This window comes from Chelonia mydas, chromosome 2 (genome assembly GCF_015237465.2).
Source record: "Chelonia mydas isolate rCheMyd1 chromosome 2, rCheMyd1.pri.v2, whole genome shotgun sequence".
Taxonomy (NCBI): domain Eukaryota; kingdom Metazoa; phylum Chordata; order Testudines; family Cheloniidae; genus Chelonia; species Chelonia mydas.
In genome coordinates this window covers 258,603,731-258,626,932 of record NC_057850.1, presented here as the reverse complement: position 1 = coordinate 258,626,932, position 23,202 = coordinate 258,603,731, and the positions used below count along the sequence as shown (strand labels likewise).

The 23,202-nt window shown below is 47.7% G+C and overlaps 1 protein-coding gene across 3 annotated transcripts in view; it reads left to right on the top strand.

Annotated features, from left to right (window-relative positions):
* The window catches only part of SMARCC1 (SWI/SNF related, matrix associated, actin dependent regulator of chromatin subfamily c member 1), a 191,879-nt gene that overhangs the window by 149,565 nt on the left and 19,112 nt on the right, over window positions 1–23,202 (top strand). Inside the window, exons 27-28 of one of the 3 annotated variants that reach the window (XR_006289179.1) lie at window positions 462–2,105; window positions 2,773–3,426. The exons of the other annotated variants lie outside the window; for them this stretch is intronic. The gene's annotated coding sequence lies outside the window, so the exon portion shown is untranslated. Of the gene's footprint in view, window positions 1–461; window positions 2,106–2,772; window positions 3,427–23,202 lie in introns of those variants that run through there. 3 annotated transcript variants of the gene reach the window in all.

Sequence of the window (23,202 nt, the reverse complement as noted above, 5' to 3'; positions counted from 1 at the left end):
AGATGAAAGGAAATATTTTTTTCATACAACATGTAATTAGATGGTGGAACTCATTGCTACAGAGTGTCATTGAGGCCACAAACTTCACAAGATTCAAAAATGCATTGTACATTCTATGTGGATATCAAGAATATCCCGAGTTGTTAGAACAAGTTTTGGAAGGGGTATTAAACCAGAGTTTCAGGGTTTAAGCCAATCTGCAACTATTAGAGATCAGGATAACTAATATCCGATGATCCCACATCTGCCTTCTGTGTGAGGTTCTTACACCTTCCTGTGAAGCATCTGTTATTGGTCACTGTAAGACCAAATTAGCTGGATCTTGCATCTGATTCAGTATGGCAGTTCCTATATTTCAGTTTTCTTAAGGGTAAGAATCCTTGGCCCTTTCAAGGGATTTGTTTGCTTGAGAACTCATGGGTAAAATTGACTTCTCTCCCTCTTTCACCTTCTCCCTGTAGTGTCCTTGTAGAAAGGGGATTGCTTTAAACGCCTTCAAAATCTCAGGTGGAAGTCCAGAAGCTTGCTACAATGTCCTCCTAGAAAGACTAGGAGAGTCTCCATCATTTTAAGTAGCAAAAACTCTCCAGCTACAAACTGAGAGATATAACGTTGGATAATTTTTTTTACCTCGTTAAGGGAAAATGGGATAAATCTCTGGTTTCAAGAGTGCATCAGAACTAGAACTTTATGATCCTTGGGGGCAGTCTTAAGCAAACCCAACAAGTTGCGCTCCCCTCCCCCACCCCCACCCCCCACCCCCCCCCGCGCCCCTGAGTCCTCTGAGTCAGTGACTCACAAGTTGACCTGAGTGGAACAGGGATAGAAGACGACTTGTTTCTTGATTTCTCTTCCCCTCGCCACATCCTGGCACCTTGGGTCTATATTGGAAGGTCCCTGAGTGACAAAGTTAACTCAACAAACACAGCATATAGACACATCTGACAGATGTCCATCTGAGACCTAGGATAACTAATCCATAAATATATCTGTCCAGATATCTACATCGACACCCATAATCATAGCACATAAGTATTTGTGGTGAACCTCATGATAGTACGAGCCACAAGCACTTCCCTTCTCTGATTCTTAGTTTCTCTTAAATATATATTAGCAGCTGGCATTCATCCATCTGATAATGACCCCTTTCAGACCATGTTTAAAACTGACTGCCCAAATATCTCTGCTCATTAAGTGTCCAATGTATTATTTAAGGGCTTGGCTACACTTGCGAGTTACAGCACAATAAAGGAGCCCCGGGCGCACTAGCTCACTACCCGTCCACACTGGCAAGGCATGTAGAGGGCTCTGACTGCGTGGCTACAGTGCTGCTGGTACTCCACCTCGGTAAGTGGAGTAACGTTTGCTGCACCCCTGCTGGAGTGCCGCAGCGCCAGTGTGGACACCCTGGTCCTATAATCTGCTCTAATCGGCCTCCAGAAGTGTCCCACAATGCCTGTGCTAGCCACTCTGGTCATCACTTTGAACTCTGCTGCCCTGCCCTCAGGTGACCACCCATCAGACCCGCCCTTTAAATTCTCTGGGAGTTTTGAAAATCCCCTTCCTGTTTGCTCAGCCAGGCTTGGAATGCTCTCAGCGAATCTTTCCAGGTGACCATGCCTCCAGGCAATCCCCAGTATGGAGCAATGGGAAGGTGCTGGACCTCGTCAGTGTTTGGGGGAAGGAAGCTGCGCTTCAGCAGTAGGAGTTACGATACCTTCGGGCAAATATCAAGGGACATGGTGGAAAGGGACCATGACTGGGATACACTGTAGTGCAGGGTTAAAGTGAAGGAGCTGCGGAATGCCTACCACAAAGCTCACAAACGCCTACCGTGCTGCCCCTACGACCTGCTGTTTCTACAAAGAGCTGGACGCGATACTTGGGGGCGACCCCACCTCCACTCCGAGTACCACCATGGACACTTCAGGTCAACAGGCAGGAGGAGGAAGAGCAGCAAAGCGGGAGCGAGGGTGCTGAGGCGGAGGAAGACACCACGGAATCCCTAGATGCATGCAGCCAGGAGCTGTTCTCAAGCCAGGAGAAAGGTAGCCAGTCGCGGCGGCCAGTGCTTGGGGAAGGAGAAACACCAGAGGAGGTTTCCGGTAAGCAGCTTTTATTTTGGGAAGGAAGTTATTCGGTGCGGGCTCTTGGGGCGAGGAGAGTTAGGGCTGTATGCATGCCTTGATGTGGAACAGGGCATTGATTTGCTCTCTCACATCGCGGTAATCGGCCTCAGTGATCTCTTCAGAGGTCTCATCCAGAACTTGGGCAATGCGCTTGTGCAGGTTTCTCGGGAGAGCCACTGTGTTCCTTGTCCCAGTAAGGCTAACTTGTCCACGCCACTGTGCCGTGAGGGGCGGTGGGACCATTGCTGCCCACAGGCAAGCTGCATATGGGCCAGGGCGGAATCCGCATTGCAGTAGAAGATCCTCCCTTGCTTCCCAGGTCACCATCAGCAGCGAGATATCTTCCAGGATGAACTCCTGTGGAAAATGTGGGGACAGTGTTCCGTATAGGGGCCCCCTGCCACTGTTCGCTCTCCCCAAGGCACAGAAACCCAGAGGACAGTACAGCCATGAAACAATCAGTCACGCTTGACCCTCTGCTTACTCACCATTTTGGGGCTCCTGTGGGTTATGTGCGCTCGCTTTGGGACGGGCAAATTATGCTATTGTGTAGACTGTGCTTGCCCTTAACTACGGGGGAATCATTTCTCTGACTGGTGTGAACAATGCTGCCTCTGTTGAGTGTTGCATTTTGCCTTTACAGATGTAACCTTGAGACCTCAGTCGTCCATGTTATCACCGGCTGAAAGACTCCAAAGAATCAGAAACCACACAGAAGCAAGGAACACATGTTGCATGAAGTAATGCAGTATTCAAGTAATGAAAATCTAAAGGTGCAGGAGTGGTGGGACAGTGAAAGGAGGATCCGCCAGCAGAATGAGGAGCACCGGCGCAAAAGCGCAGTGCTCTGGCAGCAAAGCACGGATCTGCTGATAAGCATAATGGAGCACCAAGCGTATTCGATCCAGGCGCTCGTAGTCATGCAGGCGGAACACTACCGTGCCCACCCCTTCCCCCACCCCGCCCTTGTCCCAAAACTCTTTCCCTTGTGCCCCCATGTCACCTCCAACCCACTTTCCCCAACATCCAGGTTCTTACCACCACCAGCTGCCTCCAACACCTGTAGCTTCACCACCCAGACCTGAAGACTATGACCCTTACCCTCTGCACTCAACCCCAATCACCATGCAGTATAGCCATCCTGAAGTGCAGCACTCATGCACAGCACTCCAGACAGGAAGGCTGACAACAGGACATATGCAAATCTGTGATTGTACCGTTCCCCACCCCACCCGCTTGCCCTTTCTGTTTCCCAAGCTGTTGTGTTTCTTTTCAATAAATGAATTTTCTTTTCAGTAAATGGATTTTATTGGCTTTGAAAAAATTCTTTATTATTGCATAAAGTAAAAGATACCTTAGCCCAGGAAAGAAACAGGCACTACAAGTCAGCGTAGCAAACACAGATTCCAGCTAACATTGGAACCACTGCAATTCACTCCCGTGCAGGGCACCAGACATTACTGGTGGCTTTCAGCCTCAAATTGCTCCCTCAAGGCATCCCGAATCCTTGCAGCCCCACTCTGGACCCCTCTAATAGCCCTGCTCTCTCACTGTTCAGATTCAGCCTCCAGGCGTTGAACTTCCGAGTTCCATGCCTGAGTGAATCTTTCACCCTTCCTTTCACAAATGTTATGGAAGATACAGCATGTGGATATAACTGTGGGGATGCTGTCATCGGCCAGGTCCAGCTTCCCATACAGAGAGCTCCAGCGGCCAAAAGCACACTCCACAGTCATTCTGCACTGGCTCAGCCTGTTGTTGAATTGCTCCTTGCTGTTGTCAAGGCTACCTGTGTAGGGTTTCATGAGCCACGGCATTAAAGGGTAAGCAGGGTCTCCAAGGATCACAATGGGCATTTCGACTTCCCCTACAGTGATCTTCTGGTCTGGGAAAAAAGTCCTGGCTTGCAGCTTCCTGAACAGGCCAGTGTTCCGAAAGATGCTTGTGTCATGCACCTTTCCGGGCCAGCCTGCGTTAATGTCAGTGAAATGCCCATGGTGATCTACAAGCGCCTGGAGAACCATCAAGAAACACCCCTTCTGATTAACAAACTCGGAGGCTAGGTGGGCTGGTGCCAGAATTGGAATATATGTGCCATCTGTCGCCCCTCTGCAGTTAGGGAAACCCATTTGTGCAAAGCCAGCCACAATGTCATGCACATTACCCAGAGTCACGGTTTTTCTGAGCAGGATGCGATTAATGGCCCTGCAGACTTGCATCAACAGGATTCCAACAGTCGACTTTTCCCCTCCAAATTGGTTAGCAACCAATCGGTAGCTGTCTGGAGTTGCCAGCTTCCAAATTGCAATCGCCACGCGCTTCTCCACCAGCAGGGCAGCTCTCAATCTCATGTCCTTGCGCTGCCGGGTGGGGACGATCTCCTCACACAGTCCCATGAAAGTGGCTTTTCTCATCCGAAAGTTCTGCAGCCACTGCTCGTCATCCCAGACTTGCATGATGATGTGATCCCACCACTCAGTGCTTGTTTCCCGAGCCCAAAAGCGGTGTTCCATGATGGTGAGCATGTCCATGAATGCCACAAGCAAACTCGTGTCATATGCGTTACTCGAGTCGATATCGTCGGAGCCCTCACTGTCACTTTGGATCATAAGGGATAACTCGACTGCCAAACGTGACGTGCTGGCGAGACTCGTCAGCATACTCCTCAGCAGTTCGGGCTCCATTTCCACAGACCGAAAGGGAAGACAGAGCGCGCAGTACAAAAAATGTTGAAAGATGGCGCCAAATGTGGACAGAAGCAAAGGGAATGCTGGGATGCGAACCAGTGCATCATGGGGTGTTGGGACAGGACCCAGAATGTCCAACAGCGCCCACCCCCTTCCCACAAGCCACAGCGCCAAAATGGGAAGAGGTGCTCTGTGGGACAGCTGCCCATAATGCACCGCTCCCAGTGCCGCTGCAAGTGGCAAATGTGGCCACACCAGTGTGCTGTCAGTGTGGACAGACTGCAGCGCTTTCCCTTCTGCACTCTACGACGGCGGGTTTAACTCTCAGAGCTCTACGTCTGCAAGTACAACCATGCCCTAAGAGGAAGGTTGTTAACCCTGCTGTCCCGGAAAAATTCCAGGTTGGGTAATAGCACTCTGCCTCCCTTCCTCCCCAAACTCCCTTTGTGGTTTTCAGTTGATACAGTATTCTTCACTCCATTGTTAGTAGTGGTAGTGTAGTCAGGATGACGGTGCTTTGTGTTAGGCATTGTGCACACAGGAAAATACAGCCCCTGTCCAGAGGAGTTTGCAGTCTAGTTAGGTTAACTCCTGTGTTACTTTCCGCCCATGAGATTATTGCATTTCTGTGGTGGGTGGAGTGCTATCTGCAAGTAGTTTATAAAGTGCTTTAGAATCCTTTGAGATGAGCGGCACTTCACTGAACAGGAAAACAGAGTGTACCCTGGAAGGGACTTTATGCTCATTGTTTTGGAACTAAGCCTCTCTGGAACTAAGCCTACACTGCAATTAGATGCCTGTTGCTGCCCAGGCCAGCTGGCTTGAGCTGAGGGGCTATTTAATTGCAGTGCAGATTTTCTGGCTCAGGCTGCAGCCCGAGCTCTGCGACCTCTCACATGGGAGGGTTATAGAGCCTTTTCATAGAATCATAGAATATCAGGGTTGGAAGGGACCTCAGGAGGTCATCTAGTCCAACCCCCTGCTCAAAGCAGGACCAATCCCCAATCAAATCATCCCAGCCAGGGCTTTGTCAAGCCTGACCTTAAAAACTTCTAAGGGTATGTCTACACTATGGAATAAGGTCGAATTTATAGAAGTCGGTTTTTTAGAAATCGGTTTTATATATTCGAGTGTGTGTGTCCCCACAGAAAATGCTCTAAGTGCATTAAGTGCATTAACTCGGCGGAGTGCTTCCACAGTACCGAGGCTAGAGTCGACTTCCGGAGCGTTGCACTGTGGGTAGCTATCCCACAGTTCCCGCAGTCTCCGCTGCCCATTGGAATTCTGGGTTGAGATCCCAATGCCTGATGGGGCTAAAACATTGTCGCGGGTGGTTCTGGGTACATATCGTCAGTCCCCCCTTCCCTCCCTCCCTCCATGAAAGCAAGGGCAGACAATCGTTTTGCGCCTTTTTTCCTGAGTTACCTGTGCGGACGCCATACCACCGCAAGCATGGAGCCCGCTCAGGTAACCGTCACCGTATGTCTCCTGGATGCTGGCAGACGCGGTACGGCATTGCTACACAGTAGCAGCAACCCATTGCCTTTTGGCAGCAGACGGTGCAGTGTGACTGGTAGCCGTCCTCGTCATGTCCGAGGTGCTCCTGGCCACGTCGGCTGGGAGCGCCTGGGCAGACATGGGCGCAGGGACTAAATTTGGAGTGACTTTACCAGGTCATTCTCTTTAGTCCTGCAGTCAGTCCTATTGAACTGTCTTATGGTGAGCAGGCAGGCAATACGGATTGCTAGCAGTCGTATTGTATCGTCTTCTGCCGGGCAGGCAAGAGATGACGATGGCTAGCAGTCATATTGCACCATCTTCTGCCAGGCAGGCAAGAGATGAGGATGGCTAGCAGTCGTACTGTACCATCTTCTGCCGAGCAGCCATGAGATGTGGATGGCATGCAGTCCTTCTGCACCGTCTGCTGCCAGCCAAAGATGTAAAAGATAGATGGAGTGGATCAAAACAAGAAATAGACCAGATTTGTTTTGTACTCATTTGCCTCCTTCCCCATCTAGGGGACTCATTTCTCTAGGTCACACTGCAGTCACTCACAGAGAAGGTGCAGCGAGGTAAATCTAGCCATGTATCAATCAGAGGCCAGGCTAACCTCCTTGTTCCAATAAGAACAATAACTTAGGTGCACCATTTCTTATTGGAACCCTCCGTGAAGTCCTGCCTGAAATACTCCTTGATGTAAAGCCACCCCCTTTGTTGATTTTAGCTCCCTGAAGCCAACCCTGTAAGTCGTGTCGTCAGTCGCCCCTCCCTCCCTCAGAGCAACGGCAGACAATCATTCCGCGCCTTTTTTCTGTGCGGATGCCATACCAAGGCAAGCATGGAGGCCGCTCAGCTCACTTTGGCAATTAGGAGCACATTAAACACCACACGCATTATCCAGCAGTATATGCAGCACCAGAACCTGGCAAAGCGATAGCGGGCGAGGAGGCGACGTCAGCGCGGTCACGTGAGTGATCAGGACATGGACACAGATTTCTCTGATCATGGTGCTAATGGGGCAGGTTCATGCTGTGGAACGCCGATTCTGGGCTCGGGAAACAAGCACAGACTGGTGGGACCGCATAGTGTTGCAGGTCTGGGACGATCCCCAGTGGCTGCGAAATTTTCGCATGCGTAAGGGCACTTTCATGGAACTTTGTGACTTGCTTTCCCCTGCCCTGAAGCGCATGAATACCAAGATGAGAGCAGCCCTCACAGTTGAGAAGCGAGTGGCGATAGCCCTGTGGAAGCTTGCAACGCCAGACAGCTACCAGTCAGTTGGGAATCAATTTGGAGTGGGCAAATCTACTGTTGGGGCTGCTGTGATGCAAGTAGCCCACGCAATCAAAGATCTGCTGATATCAAGGGTAGTGACCCTGGGAAATGTGCAGGTCATAGTGGATGGCTTTGCTGCAATGGGATTCCCTAACTGTGGTGGGCCATAGACGGAACCCATATCCCTATCTTGGCACCGGAGCACCAAGCTGGCGAGTACATAAACCGCAAGGGGTACTTTTCAATAGTGCTGCAAGCTCTGGTGGATCACAAGGGACGTTTCACCAACATCAATGTGGGATGGCCGGGAAAGGTACATGACGCTCGCATCTTCAGGAACTCTGGTCTGTTTCAAAAGCTGCAAGAAGGGACTTTATTCCCAGACCAGAAAATAACTGTTGGGGATGTTGAAATGCCTATATGTATCCTTGGGGACCCAGCCTACCCCTTAATGCCATGGCTCATGAAGCCGTACACAGGCAGCCTGGACAGTAGTCAGGAGCTGTTCAACTACAGGCTGAGCAAGTGCAGAATGGTGGTAGAATGTGTATTTGGACGTTTAAAGGCGCGCTGGCTTAGTTTACTGACTCGCTTAGACCTCAGCGAAACCAATATTCCCACTGTTATTACTGCTTACTGTGTGCTCCACAATATCTGTGAGAGTAAGGGGGAGACATTTATGGCGGGGTGGGAGGTTGAGGCAAATCGCCTGGCTGCTGGTTACGCGCAGCCAGACACCAGAGTGGTTAGAAGAGCACAGGAGGGCGCGGTACACATCAGAGAAGCTTTGAAAACCAGTTTCATGACTGGCCAGGCTACGGTGTGAAAGTTCTGTTTGTTTCTCCTTGATGAAACCCCCCGCCCCTTGGTTCACTCTACTTCCCTGTAAGCTAACCACCCTCTCCTCCTCCCTTCGATCACCGCTTGCAGAGGCAATAAAGTCATTGTTGCTTCACATTCATGCATTCTTTATTCATTCATCACAGAAATAGGGGGATGACTACCAAGGTAGCCCAGAAGGGGTGGTGGAGGAGGGAAGGAAAATGCCACACAGCACTTTAAAAGTTTACAACTTTAAAATTTATTGAATGACAGCCTTCTTTTTTTGGGCAATCCTCTGTGGCGAAGTGGCTGGTTGGCCGGTGGCCCCCCCACCGCGTTCTTGGGCATCTGGGTGTGGAGGCTATGGAACTTGGGGAGGAGGGCGGTTGGTTACACAGGGGCTGTAGTGGCAGTCTGTGCTCCAGCTGCCTTTGCTGCAGCTCAACCGTACACTGCAGCATACTGGTTTGGTCCTCCAGCAGCCTCAGCATTGAATCCTGCCTCCTCTCATCACGCTGCCGCCACATTCGAGCTTCAGCCCTGTCTTCAGCCCGCCACTTACTCTCTCCAGCCCGCCACCTCTCCTCCCGGTCATTTTGTGCTTTCCTGCACTCTGACATTATTTGCCTCCACGCATTCGTCTGTGCTCTGTCAGTGTGGGAGGACAGCATAAGCTCGGAGAACATTTCATCTCGAGTGCGTTTTTTTTTCTTTCTAATCTTCACTAGCCTCTGGGAAGGAGAAGATCCTGTGATCATTGAAACACATGCAGCTGGTGGAGAAAAAAAAAGGGACAGCGGTATTTAAAAAGACACATTTTATAAAACACTGGCTACACTCTTTCAGGGTAGACCTTGCTGTTAACATCACATACATAGCACATGTGCTTTTGTTACAAGGTCGCATTTTGCCTCCCCCCACCGCGTGGCTACCCCCTCAACCCTCCCCCCTCCCTGTGGCTAACAGCGGGGAACATTTCTGTTCAGCCGCAGGCAAACAGCCCAGCAGGAATGGGCTCCTCTGAGTGTCCCCTGAAGAAAAGCACCCTATTTCAACCAGGTGACCATGGATTATATCTCACTCTCCTGAGGATAACACAGAGAGATAAAGAACGGATGTTGTTTGAATGCCAGCAAACATACACTGCAATGCTTTGTTGTACAATGATTCCCGAGTACGTGTTACTGGCCTGGAGTGGTAAAGTGTCCTACCATGAAGGACGCAATAAGTCTGCCCTCCCCAGAAACCTTTTGCAAAGGCTTTGGGAGTATATCCAGGAGAGCCGCGAATGCCAGGGCAAAGTAATCCTTTCACATGCTTGCTTTTAAACCATGTATAGTATTTTAAAAGGTACACTCACCGGAGGTCCCTTCTCCGCCTGCTGGGTCCAGGAGGCAGCCTTGGGTGGGTTCGGGGGGTATTGGCTCCAGGTCCAGGGTGAGAAACAGTTCCTGGCTGTCGGGAAAACCGGTTTCTCCGCTTGCTTGCTGTGAGCTATCTACAACCTCCTCATCATCATCATCTTCTTCGTCCCCAAAACCTGCTTCCGTATTGCCTCCATCTCCATTGAAGGAGTCAAACAACACGGCTGGGGTAGTGGTGGCTGAACCCCCTAAAATGGCATGCAGCTCATCATAGAAGCTGCATGTTTGGGGCTCTGACCCGGAGCGGCCGTTCGCCTCTCTGGTTTTCTGGTAGGCTTGCCTCAGCTCCTTCAGTTTCACGCGGCACTGCTTCGGGTCCCTGTTATGGCCTCTGTCCTTCATGCCCTGGGAGATTTTGACAAAGGTTTTGGCATTTCGAAAACTGGAACGGAGTTCTGATAGCACGGATTCCTCTCCCCATACAGCGATCAGATCCCGTACCTCCCGTTCGGTCCATGCTGGAGCTCTTTTGCGATTCTGGGACTCCATCATGGTCACCTGTGCTGATGAGCTCTGCATGGTCACCTGCAGCTTGCCACGCTGGCCAAACAGGAAATGATTCAAAAGTTCGCGGTTCTTTTCCTGTCTACCTGGCCAGTGCATCTGAGTTGAGAGTGCTGTCCAGAGTTGTCAAAATGAGCACTCTGGGATAGCTCCTGGAGGCCAATACCGTCGAATTGTGTCCACAGTACCCCAAATTCGACCCGGCAAGGCCGATTTAAGCGCTTATCCACTTGTCAGGGGTGGAGTAAGGAAATCGATTTTAAGAGCCCTTTAAGTCGAAATAAAGGGCTTCATCGTGTGGACGGATGCAGGTTTACATCGATTTAATGCTGCTAAATTCGACCTAAAGTCCTAGTGTAGACCAGGGTTAAGGAAGGAGATTCTACCACCTCCCTAGGTAACGCATTCCAGTGTTTCACCACCCTCCTAGTGAAAAAGTTTTTCCTAATATCCAACCTAAACCTCCCCCACTGCAACTTGAGACCATTACTCCTTGTCCTGTCCTCTTCTACCACTGAGAATAGTCTAGAACCATCCTCTCTGGAACCACCTCTCAGGTAGTTGAAAGCAGCTATCAAATCCCCCCTCATTCTTCTCTTCCGCAGACTAAACGATCCCAGTTCCCTCAGCCTCTCCTCATAAGTCATGTGTTCCAGACCCCTAATCATTTTTGTTGCCCTTCGCTGGACTCTCTCCAATTTATCCACATCCTTCTTGTAGTGTGGGGCCCAAAAGTGGACACAGTACTCCAGATGAGGCCTCACCAATGTCGAATAGAGGGGAACGATCACATCCCTCGATCTGCTGGCAATGCCCCTACTTATACATCCCAAAATGCCATTGGCCTTCTTGGCAACAAGGGCACACTGCTGACTCATATCCAGCTTCTCGTCCACTGTAACCCCTAGGTCCTTTTCCGCAGAACTGCTGCCTAGCCATTCGGTCCCATTCGGTCTTCCGTCCTAAGCTTTTCTTGACCTGCTGCTCACAAACAGGGAAGAATTAGTGGGGGAAGCAAAAGTGGATGGGAATCTGGGAGGCAGTGACCATGAGTTGGTTGAGTTCAGGATCCTGACGCAGGGAAGAAAGGTAAGCAGCAGGATACGGACCCTGGACTTCAGGAAAGCAGACTTCGACTCCCTCAGGGAGCGGGTGGGTAGGATCCCCTGGGGGGCTAACATGAAGGGGAAAGGAGTCCAGGAGAGCTGGCTGTATTTCAAGGAATCCCTGTTGAGGTTACAGGGACAAACCATCCCGATGAGTCGAAAGAATAGTAAATATGGCAGGCGACCAGCTTGGCTTAACGGTGAAATCCTAGCAGATCTTAAACATAAAAAAGAAGCTTACAAGAAGTGGAAGGTTGGACATACGACCAGGGAAGAGTATAAAAATATTGCTCGGGCATGTAGGAATGAAATCAGGAGGGCCAAATCACACCTGGAGCTGCAGCTAGCAAGAGATGTCAAGAATAACAAGAAGGGTTTCTTCAGGTATGTTGGCAACAAGAAGAAAGCCAAGGAAAGTGTGGGCCCCTTACTGAATGAGGGAGGCAACCTAGTGACAGAGGATGTGGAAAAAGCTAATGTGCTCAATGCTTTTTTTCCTCTGTCTTCACTAACAAGGTCAGCTCCCAGACTGCTGCGCTGGGCATCACAACATGGGGAGTAGATGGCCAGCCCTCTGTGGAGAAAGAGGTGGTTAGGGACTATTTAGAAAAGCTAGATGTGCACAAGTCCATGGGGCCGGACGAGTTGCATCCGAGAGTGCTAAAGGAATTGGCGGATGTGATTGCAGAGCCATTGGCCATTATCTCTGAAAACTCGTGGCGAACGGGGGAAGTCCCGGACGACTGGAAAAAGGCTAATGTAGTGCCAATCTTTAAAAAAGGGAAGAAGGAGGATCCTGGGAACTACAGGCCAGTCAGCCTCACCTCAGTCCCCGGAAAAATCATGGAGCAGGTCCTCAAGGAATCAATGCTGAATCACTTACACGAGAGGAAAGTGATCAGGAACAGTCAGCATGGATTCACCAAGGGTAGGTCATGCCTGACTAATCTAATAGCCTTCTATGATGAGATTACTGATTCTGTGGATGAAGGGAAAGCAGTGGATGTATTGTTTCTTGACTTTAGCAAAGCTTTTGACACGGTCTCCCACAGTATTCTTGTCACAAGTTAAAGTAGTATGGGCTGGATGAATGCACTATAAGGTGGGTAGAAAGTTGGCTAGATTGTCAGGCTCAATGGGTAGTGATCAATGGCTCCATGTCTAGTTGGCAGCCGGTGTCAAGTGGAGTGCCCCAGGGGTCGGTCCTGGGGCCGGTTTTGTTCAATATCTTCATAAATGATCTGGAGGATTGTGTGGATTGCACTCTCAGCAAATTTGCGGGTGATACTAAACTGGGAGGAGTGGTAGATACGCTGGAGGGCAGGGATAGGATACAGAGGGACCTACACAAATTGGAGGATTGGGCCAAAAGAAACCTGATGCGGTTCAATAAGGATAAGTGCAGGGTCCTGCACTTAGGACGGAAGAACCCAATGCACAGCTACAGAGTAGGGACCGAATGGCTAGGCAGCAGTTCTGCGGAAAAGGACCTAGGGGTTACAGTGGACGAGAAGCTGGATATGAGTCAGCAGTGTGCCCTTGTTGCCAAGAAGGCCAGTGGCATTTTGGGATGTATAAGTAGGGGCATAGCGAGCAGATCGAGGGACGTGATCGTTCCCCTCTATTCGACATTGGTGAGGCCTCATCTGGAGTACTGTGTCCAGTTTTGGGCCCCACACTACAAGAAGGACGTGGATAAATTGGAGAGAGTCCAGCGAAGGGCAACAAAAATGATTAGGGGTCTGGAACACATGACTTATGAGGAGAGGCTGAGGGAACTGGGATTGTTTAGTCTGCGGAAGAGAAGAATGAGGGGGGATTTGATAGCTGCTTTCAACTACCTGAGAGGTGGTTCCAGAGAGGATGGTTCTAGACTATTCTCAGTGGTAGAAGAGGACAGGACAAGGAGTAATGGTCTCAAGTTGCAGTGGGGGAGGTTTACGTTGGATATTAGGAAAAACTTTTTCACTAAGAGGGTGGTGAAACACTGGAATGCGTTACCTAGGGAGGTGGTAGAATCTCCTTCCTTGGAAGTTTTTAAGGTCAGGCTTGACAAAGCCTTGGCTGGGATGATTTGATTGGGGATTGGTCCTGCTTTGAGCAGGGGGTTGGACTAGATGATCTCCTGAGGTCCCTTCCAACCCTGATATTCTATGATTCTAAGTGCAGAACCCTGCACTTATCCTTATTGAACCTCATCGGATTTCTTTTGGCCCAATCCTCCAATTTGTGTAGGTCCCTCTGTATCCTATCCCTGCCCTCCAGCGTATCTACCACTCCTCCCAGTTTAGTATCATCCGCAAATTTGCTGAGAGTGCAATCCACACCATCCTCCAGATCATTTATGAAGATATTGAACAAAACCGGCCCCAGGACCGACCCCTGGGGCACTCCACTTGACACCGGCTGCCAACTAGACATGGAGCCATTGATCACTACCCGTTGAGCCCAACAATCTAGCCAACTTTCTACCCACCTTATAGTGCATTCATCCAGCCCATACTTCTTTAACTTGCTGACAAGAATACTGTGAGAGACCGTGTCAAAAGCTTTGCTAAAGTCAAGAAACAATACATCCACTGCTTTCCCTTCATCCACAGAACCAGTAATCTCATCATAGAAGGCTATTAGATTAGTCAGGCATGACCTACCCTTGGTGCATTCATGCTGACTGTTCCTGATCACTTTCCTCTCGTGTAAGTGCTTCAGGATTGATTCCTTGAGGACCTGCTCCATGATTTTTCCGGGGACTGAGGTGAGGCTGACTGGCCTGTAGTTCCCAGGATCCTCCTTCTTCCCTTTTTTAAAGATTGGCACTACATTAGGCTGTTCTCCAGCCCAAACCCAAATGTCTACCCTGAAATTAAACACCCTGTTAGCCTGAGCCCTGTGAGCACAAGTCAGCTGGCACAGGCCAGCCACAGGGTTTTAATAGCAGTGTATACATACCCTCTGTTTGCTCCGCCTGCCTTTTCCAATGCAGCCACTAAATGGAGGGCTAAAATCCAAATAAATAAGATTTTTCTAGTGCTCTTCGGGAGCTTGATATAAAACAGCTAGCAGACATTTAGATAAGAAGCTAATCTAATATCTTGAATGATATAGCTCAGTTGTGTCTCAAATGTGCTGCCATCAGGATGAGTAGCTGAGTTTCAGCCTGGAAGGACACTCTTTCTATGCCTGAGGCAAGGGACTTCCCATCTAAATTTAATTATGGTGGTACTCATAAAGGATGCCTAAACTTTTATATAAAGCCTTGGGATTTGTTCATTAATGTGGTGTCTGAGAGAGACAGCCACTGCATGTTAGATTATTTGCCTTAATTGGGAATCTCCAGCCTGTATATCCTGTAGATCTTCTTGGCCCTATTTTAGAGTGCACAGATCCCTCCATTAAATACCAACAATCCTAAAAGAATGGGTGGGACACAGTCTGTGAAATAAGACAGAAATCAGCCCAGATCTGGGAGCCCTTCCGTTTGGGGATTGGTAGGAGTTAAAAATATTTTTCCCAAGAGGCATGACCTTATCTTGGATCACTGTAAGCAAATGGGTGTATTAGACTTTACTAGAGTAATTGAAAATTATATACAAATGCACAAAGCCTTGGAAACAAGCAGGGAGAACTGGAGGTCCTGGTGATGTCAAGGAACTATGACGTGATTGGAGTAACAGAGACTTGGTGGGATAACTCACATGACTGGAGTACAGTCATGGATGGTTATAAACTGTTTAGGAAGGACAGGCAGGGCAGAAAAGGTGGGGGAGTAGCACTGTATGTAAGGGAGCAGTATGACTGCTCAGAGCTCCGGTACGAAACTGTGGAAAAACCTGAGTGTCTCTGGATTAAGTTTAGAAGTGTGTGCAACAAGAGTGATGTAGTGGTGGGAGTCTGCTATAGACCACCGGACCAGGGGGATGAGGTGGATGAGGCTTTCTTCCGGCAACTCACGGAAGCTACTAGATCGCATGCCCTGATTCTCATGGGTGACTTTAATTTTCCTGATATCTGCTGGGAGAGCAATACAGCGGTGCATAGACAATCCAGGAAGTTTTTGGAAAGCGTAGGGGACAATTTCCTGGTGCAAGTGCTAGGGGAGCCAACTAGGGGGGGCGCTTTTCTTGACCTGCTGCTCACAAACCAGGTAGAATTAGTGGGGGAAGCAAAAGTGGATGGGAATCTGGGAGGCAGTGACCATGAGTTGGTTGAGTTCAGGATCCTGACGCAGGGAAGGAAGGTAAGCAGCAGGATACGGACCCTGGACTTCAGGAAAGCAGACTTCGACTCCCTCAGGGAACAGATGGCCAGGATCCCCTGGGGGACTAACATGAAGGGGAAGGGAGTCCAGGAGAGCTGGCTGTATTTCAAGGAATCCCTGTTGAGGTTACAGGGACAAACCATCCCGATGAGTCGAAAGAATAGTAAATATGGCAGGCGACCAGCTTGGCTTAATGGTGAAATCCTAGCGGATCTTAAACATAAAAAAGAAGCTTACAAGAAGTGGAAGGTTGGACATATGACCAGGGAAGAGTATAAAAATATAGCTCGGGCATGTAGGAAAGATATCAGGAGGGCCAAATCGCACCTGGAGCTGCAGCTAGCAAGAGATGTCAAGAGTAACAAGAAGGGTTTCTTCAGGTATGTTGGCAACAAGAAGAAAGCCAAGGAAAGTGTGGGCCCCTTACTGAATGAGGGAGGCAACCTAGTGACAGAGGATGTGGAAAAAGCTAATGTACTCAATGCTTTTTTTGCCTCTGTTTTCACTAACAAGGTCAGCTCCCAGACTGCTGCGCTGGGCATCACAAAATGGGGAAGAGATGGCCAGCCCTCTGTAGAGATAGAGGTGGTTAGGGACTATTTAGAAAAGCTGGACGTGCACAAGTCCATGGGGCCGGACGAATTGCATCCGAGAGTGCTGAAGGAATTGGCGGCTGTGATTGCAGAGCCCTTGGCCATTATCTTTGAAAACTCGTGGCGAACGGGGGAAGTCCCGGATGACTGGAAAAAGGCTAATGTAGTGCCCATCTTTAAAAAAGGGAAGAAGGAGGATCCTGGGAACTACAGGCCAGTCAGCCTCACCTCAGTCCCTGGAAAAATCATGGAGCAGGTCCTCAAAGAATCAATCCTGAAGCACTTAGAGGAGAGGAAAGTGATCAGGAACAGTCAGCATGGATTCACCAAGGGAAGGTCATGCCTGACTAATCTAATCGCCTTTTATGATGAGATTACTGGTTCTGTGGATGAAGGGAAAGCAGTGGATGTATTGTTTCTTGACTTTAGCAAAGCTTTTGACACGGTCTCCCACAGCATTCTTGTCAGCAAGTTAAGGAAGTATGGGCTGGATGAATGCACTATAAGGTGGGTAGAAAGCTGGCTAGATTGTCGGGCTCAATGGGTAGTGATCAATGGCTCCATGTCTAGTTGGCAGCCGGTGTCAAGTGGAGTGCCCCAGGGGTCGGTCCTGGGGCCGGTTTTGTTCAATATCTTCATAAATGATCTGGAGGATGGTGTGGATTGCACTCTCAGCAAATTTGCGGATGATACTAAACTGGGAGGAGTGGTAGATACGCTGGAGGGGAGGGATAGGATACAGAAGGACCTAGACAAATTGGAGGATTGGGCCAAAAGAAATCTGATGAGGTTCAATAAGGATAAGTGCAGGGTCCTGCACTTAGGACGGAAGAACCCAATGCACCGCTACAGACTAGGGACCGAATGGCTAGGCAGCAGTTCTGCGGAAAAGGACCTAGGGGTGACAGTGGACGAGAAGCTGGATATGAGTCAGCAGTGTGCCCTTGTTGCCAAGAAGGCCAATGGCATTTTGGGATGTATAAGTAGGGGCATAGCGAGCAGATCGAGGGACGTGATCGTTCCCCTCTATTCGACACTGGTGAGGCCTCATCTGGAGTACTGTGTCCAGTTTTGGGCCCCACACTACAAGAAGGATGTGGATAAATTGGAAAGAGTCCAGCGAAGGGCAACAAAAATGATTAGGGGTCTAGAGCACATGACTTATGAGGAGAGGCTGAGGGAGCTGGGATTGTTTAGTCTGCAGAAGAGAAGAATGAGGGGGGATTTGATAGCTGCTTTCAACTACCTGAAAGGGGGTTCCAAAGAGGATGGCTCTAGACTGTTCTCAATGGTAGCAGATGACAGAACGAGGAGTAATGGTCTCAAGTTGCAATGGGGGAGGTTTAGATTGGATATTAGGAAAAACTTTTTCACTAAGAGGGTGGTGAAACACTGGAATGCGTTACCTAGGGAGGTGGTAGAATCTCCTTCCTTACAGGTTTTTAAGGTCAGGCTTGACAAAGCCCTGGCTGGGATGATTTAACTGGGACTTGGTCCTGCTTTGAGCAGGGGGTTGGACTAGATGACCTTCTGGGGTCCCTTCCAACCCTGATATTCTATGATTCTATGATTCTATGAAAATGATCGCTCCTTCCTGAGCTTCATAGATATTTCTCATTAGAGAAAGGAGGGTTATCAGCTGATCAACAGTGAACTTTCTGGGGATCAAAGAATCATTTCAGGAAAAGATCTTCTGTCCCCTGTTGCATATGAAGCTTCAGAATACCTTACATTTTATCATAGCATAGGTAGATCATAGTCATAACTAAACACTTAAAAAGGGCTTTACTTTTTCCAAATGAAGTTCAAATACCTAGTCATCCCAACACCCTTGTGATGTAGATGCATATATCCCTATTTTATAGCTGAGGAAACTCAAGACACAGAAATTACTTACCTAAAATCCATGCAGCAAGTCAATAGCAGAACCATTATTAAAAATGGGGCATTCTTGACATCCAATTCTGTGCTCAATCTAACAACACATGTCTCTGGGATGGATCCAGTTAACACTTTTATGATAAGAGGATTCTTGATCCAGTTAAAAATAGTTTCTGCTTGAAACTGTTTTTATAGTATGAAGTATTTTTATGTATTTTATGTATAGTATTATAGTATTTTTATAGTATGAAGAAGGTAAAAACTTTGAGCTCATTTTGACATCGCTTGGGGTTGTTTCATCTTTCTTTACATTATAAATTGATATCCTGGCCTTTTTTGATGTACCTTTTAGCTGTAGATTGAGACCATACTGGGAAGAGGAATTGGGTGATGTATGTGTTTTCACCTGCATCTCCTTCCCCTCTCATGTATATATTTCCCTCCTTGGACACTCCTGTGACAGTAGTGAGATACAGAATATTTTGTCTCTGGGTCACCATATTTCAGCCCAATCAGTAACAAAATTTGTTTCCAAATAATTGCTGTTTTGGTGGCCTCTCTGAAATAAGTTAATGATTTTAAAATAATTATTGGCTAGACATCTACTTCACCACAGTAGATGCTGATTAGCACCCAGGTAAACAATCTTAGCAAAGGTGCTAAAGATTGTACTGTCTCTGGAAATGGAATTCACCTGACACTTAGCGGCTGTCCCTCCTGGTCTGGGCTGAGGATGCACTGACAGGAGAGCAGTTTGGTGAAGCATGTGCTGTTGCTTCCAGGGTTGTAGAAAAAGAATTTTGGTCTCCAGGACTGAAAGTCCAGCCTTTTTACCCAACACACCCCTTTAAAATGACTTTATAAAAAGAGCAAACCATTTCCTTGCCTGTTGTTTGTGTAGAGCTGTCTAGTAATGCTGGTTGGCCTCCCCCACAGTGATCTATCCAAAGGAGTCTTTGAATCAGTGACAAGTACGGCAGTCTAATCTTCATTCTACAGAGAGTCCGTTGGGTGGACTGTGACTTATAGAGAGTGTGACTCATTGTTTGCATTTGTGGAAGAGTCACGGAACAGTTTAACAGTGACAGAAACATCAGAAGTTGCGCTATCAAAATACATCTACACGTGGAAGAAAAGCAGTGGGCCTGAATGGGAAAAATACTAGTGCAGCTATCCATTTGGAATTCCTTAGTTGGCTGTATGATTGCCTGAGAAGTTTGTATGCTTTAACTGTGTGGACTTCAGTCTGTTTCCCAACAGCATTATTAAACAGACTTCACTTTTGGCTGCCCTCTTTCTCTTAGTAAAGATTAAAAAGTAGTAACTTACAATCCATTAGACCATGACCAAAATGATACTTGGAGTGTCCCTCAAGTGACTGGGGTGGGGTGATGAAGAGATGATTCCAAGCCAGATGATTGAAGTCTGTAAAACATTTATTAATAGAAGGAAAAAATAACCCTGGCTTACAACTGCCTCAGATGCTGAATGCGGTCAGAAAGGAGGTTGGTAGCCCCTGAGGCTAGAGTGGGGATCCTTTTCTCACTATCCTGCCTCGGTGGAGCTCCCAGGCTAATGCTTTAAGTCTCTTATATAGCAGAATTACCCACAAGACCTCAGTTTCTTTTGGCTGCATATTGCTGCTCCTAGGACTCTTTACATTTCCCAAGGCCTAATTACAGCATTTGTCATTGTGGCTGATTGCATAATGGATCCAGATTCTGTCTGGATCAAGCTGGGGAAAGGAACCCTCTGCAGTTTTTGATCCAGGCTCATCTGGTAGGTTGCATTGACATGGGGCTGAAAAGGGGACATAAACTAAAGCTTTTCCATTTCAGAGTTTCATTAGTCCCCTTTCCTAACTTGAAAAAGCAATAACCACAATGCACCACTTAGTAGCCTGGTTTCTCCTTCTGCACTGGAGAACAGTTAGAAAAAGAATGTTACAGTGATTGAGAGGGTGCTTAACTCTCCTCTTCCTTTTTCCTATTTCCTGTTTCCTCTATCATCATCCACTAAATGTCTCAAACCTTCTTCCACAAAGCCTCAACAAACACTTCTACCAGATTCTACCATCAGCATGGTGTATTGTGTGTCTGTACTGGATGGAAATCTGCATGGGGCAGGAGGTATGTCTCTTTATGTCAGTGAAGGACTGAGCATGCTGCTGGCCCTTAACCTGTATCTTTCTTTTACATGCATTTACAGGGGCTTCCTATCACATAAATGGGTTCTTTTCCAGAGGCTTGGAGAGGAAAAGGTAGTGTTCCATCCTCCTTCAGGAGCTCCGCTTTCAACGATCCTTAAATCAAAATATCCAAGGAATAGCAGGTTCTAGATCCTGACCTCTCCCCCTAGTCTGAGACAGTTCATCTGCAACTCTTTTCTTGCGAATACCGGAGCCAGCTATCCGAAACTATGGTCCACAAATATAAAGCAGATAGACACAGATTTTCAGGGCTCTACATATTTGGCCATGAAGCCTCTTTTAGCCATGCAAGCAGAGCAAGGTAGGTCAGCTCTTCCACCTCTATCATCATTCCGTCTCTTGCAAACAAATGTTGGTGCAGCAGTGAGCAGTATTCTTCTCCCATCAACCCTCCCCATCTTCTTTCTAGGGAACAGTTTTTTCCCAGGCTTCATTCCTGAAATGGGATCGCCTGCCAGGTTTCTCCCCTCTGTTTGTTGAAGCAGACAAACGGCCAAGTGGTGCTCTATTTTTAAGGAGAACCTCTAAGAAGCTTCAGAAGAGGAGCTCTGCTGCAAATGTTCCAGTGGCGCAGCCTGCAGATCCTTCTGTTGCTAGGGAGTAAAAGGCTTAGAATATGGATGGCTTGTTGGAATTTGGCATTTCTTCCCCTTTCCCCCCCTTCAGAGACTTGGAGACACTGTCACAAGTGCTTGAGAACCGGTAGGTAGGTCAGTCTTCATTAATTGGGGAATTCTTTGACAGGAAGTCCAAAAATCCTTTTGAAGTCCCAGCCCAGTCTTCCTTAAAGGGGAAAAGCTCTCTGATCCCCCTCCTTACTTTTTCAAGGGGATCTTGGAGTCCTTTGAGAAGACTGATATTTTTTTCTGACTCTCCTTTCTCTCCAAAAGCAGGATCTGGGTTCTCTCAGGGGTGATCCCCTTTGTTTCTTCTCTAATTACATATTGGACAGACAAGGGGCAGAGGGGCTCAAAGCCCTGCTTGTGGGCTAAGGGTCAGATTTTCAAAGGTATCTACATATCTAAAGATGCAGATAGGCATCTAACTTGCATTGAGATGAATGGGAGCTAGGCACCTAGCTGTTAGTGAAAATCCAGCCCTAAATCCCAAAAGGGAGACACCATCTAGGAAGAGGGAGCAATCTGCTGATGGAAACAAGTATGTTCCATCCAAAAGGCAAAAGAAAAACACAAAAAAAGTCTAAGAATCATTCCAGATTCTCCTCCACTGGCTCTAGCTTCTCAGAAGATGTCAGGAACTCTCTGTTTTCCATTATGATCTCAAACTAGTGAACATGTTTTCTACCCGCTATGTTTGAGCCGTCTGACAGCCACCAGTGAGATCCATCAGTAAAAGAGTGCCTGCAAGCTAAGTCCAAGGGAAAATATTTTCCAGTGGGAGACGAACTGGTCTGTGCAATTGTCACAGACCACCTTCCTGCCCATTCATAGACTGTTTTGATGAGTTCCCCACAGTGAAAATGCAAATCCCCCTGCTGTGGATAAAAGGGTCTCCCTGGTTTTCACTTTAAATTCCCTAAAAATATGCCACAACATCGAGGTGAATAATTGTATGATCAGTTATTAAAATTTTGCCTTGTATGTTCACACATCATCCAGAACCAGTTTTCTGTGATGTGGAGGTTGAAATTATTCCATGAATAATTTTGTTGTTAATTCTTGTCTGTAGCATGTTTGCAAGCATTTCATAGTGAGTGTCTAAAATTCAGAATTTGAGCTGTTTTTAACTGTGTCCACATTAGTCATACCATATGTTTCATTTTCCGGACTGGCTTATTGTAACTCCGAGTCACTTTTCCTCTGCAAATATTCAGACTTCTGGATTCATAATTTTCTTCTTGCTAATATTCCCCAGTGTTCACTTAAGTTACTGCGTTCTGTTGAATGCTCCTGCCACTAAATTCATTGTCTAGGGTCACAGAAGGAGTGTAAACTGATATTGGTGGGAAATGCTTTGCAGAATTCTCCCAGTTACAATCTGATAGATAATTGTGTAATTATGGACTTGTTAATTTGTGTTAAAACTATAACTCTTTATAGTCATGTGAAGCCTGGCAGGGGACTATATTCTGTGTATTCTTGATTGCTTGGTGTGCTTCCTGTTTTGACAGAATGACCAGCATTAATTCTACTTAAAGCCTGGCTTTAAAGTTCCTTTACTGTGGCTTTAATACTGCCTGGTGGTCTTAGCATATGTACAATGTGCCTCAAGTGGCACGTGACCATGATTCAGCACCGAATGTAGTCCACTGGTTCGACTATTAGCTTCCCCGAACCCAGCTAGGTACTAAGGGGGAGTGCGACGTGAACAAAGACTGTTAACACCACAGTAGGAAAGGGAAATTTTTGTGCATATGCATCTCTATTGCACTGTAAATAACCATTGAAACCCTTGCAAGTAGAATGCTTGGGTTCTTTCCACTAACAAGATGGTAGCTGCGCCATCTCATCTGTGAAAGCCTGACCATGCAAAAAGTGTTACGTAGAATAGCAAATAACGGAGTCAGCCAAGGGGCAACAATTCCATTGAGGCTGTTATATGATGATTTAACTGCTTCACTTGTCCTGGCTTTTGGATGTCATCAAAGCCTCTCCAGTGAGTTTAAGCACTTCCTAACCCCGTACACATATATATTATTTAAGATGCATAAATATTTTAAGATAGCCAGTACAGCCCTGGGTAGTGATTGTCCTCATTCATGTAGGTGGGTAAGCAGCTTGTCACTTCTCGCAAAAGAATCTTACCATGGATGTGAAATGTTACAGGAAAAACAATGGTGAGCCTCCCGCTGCT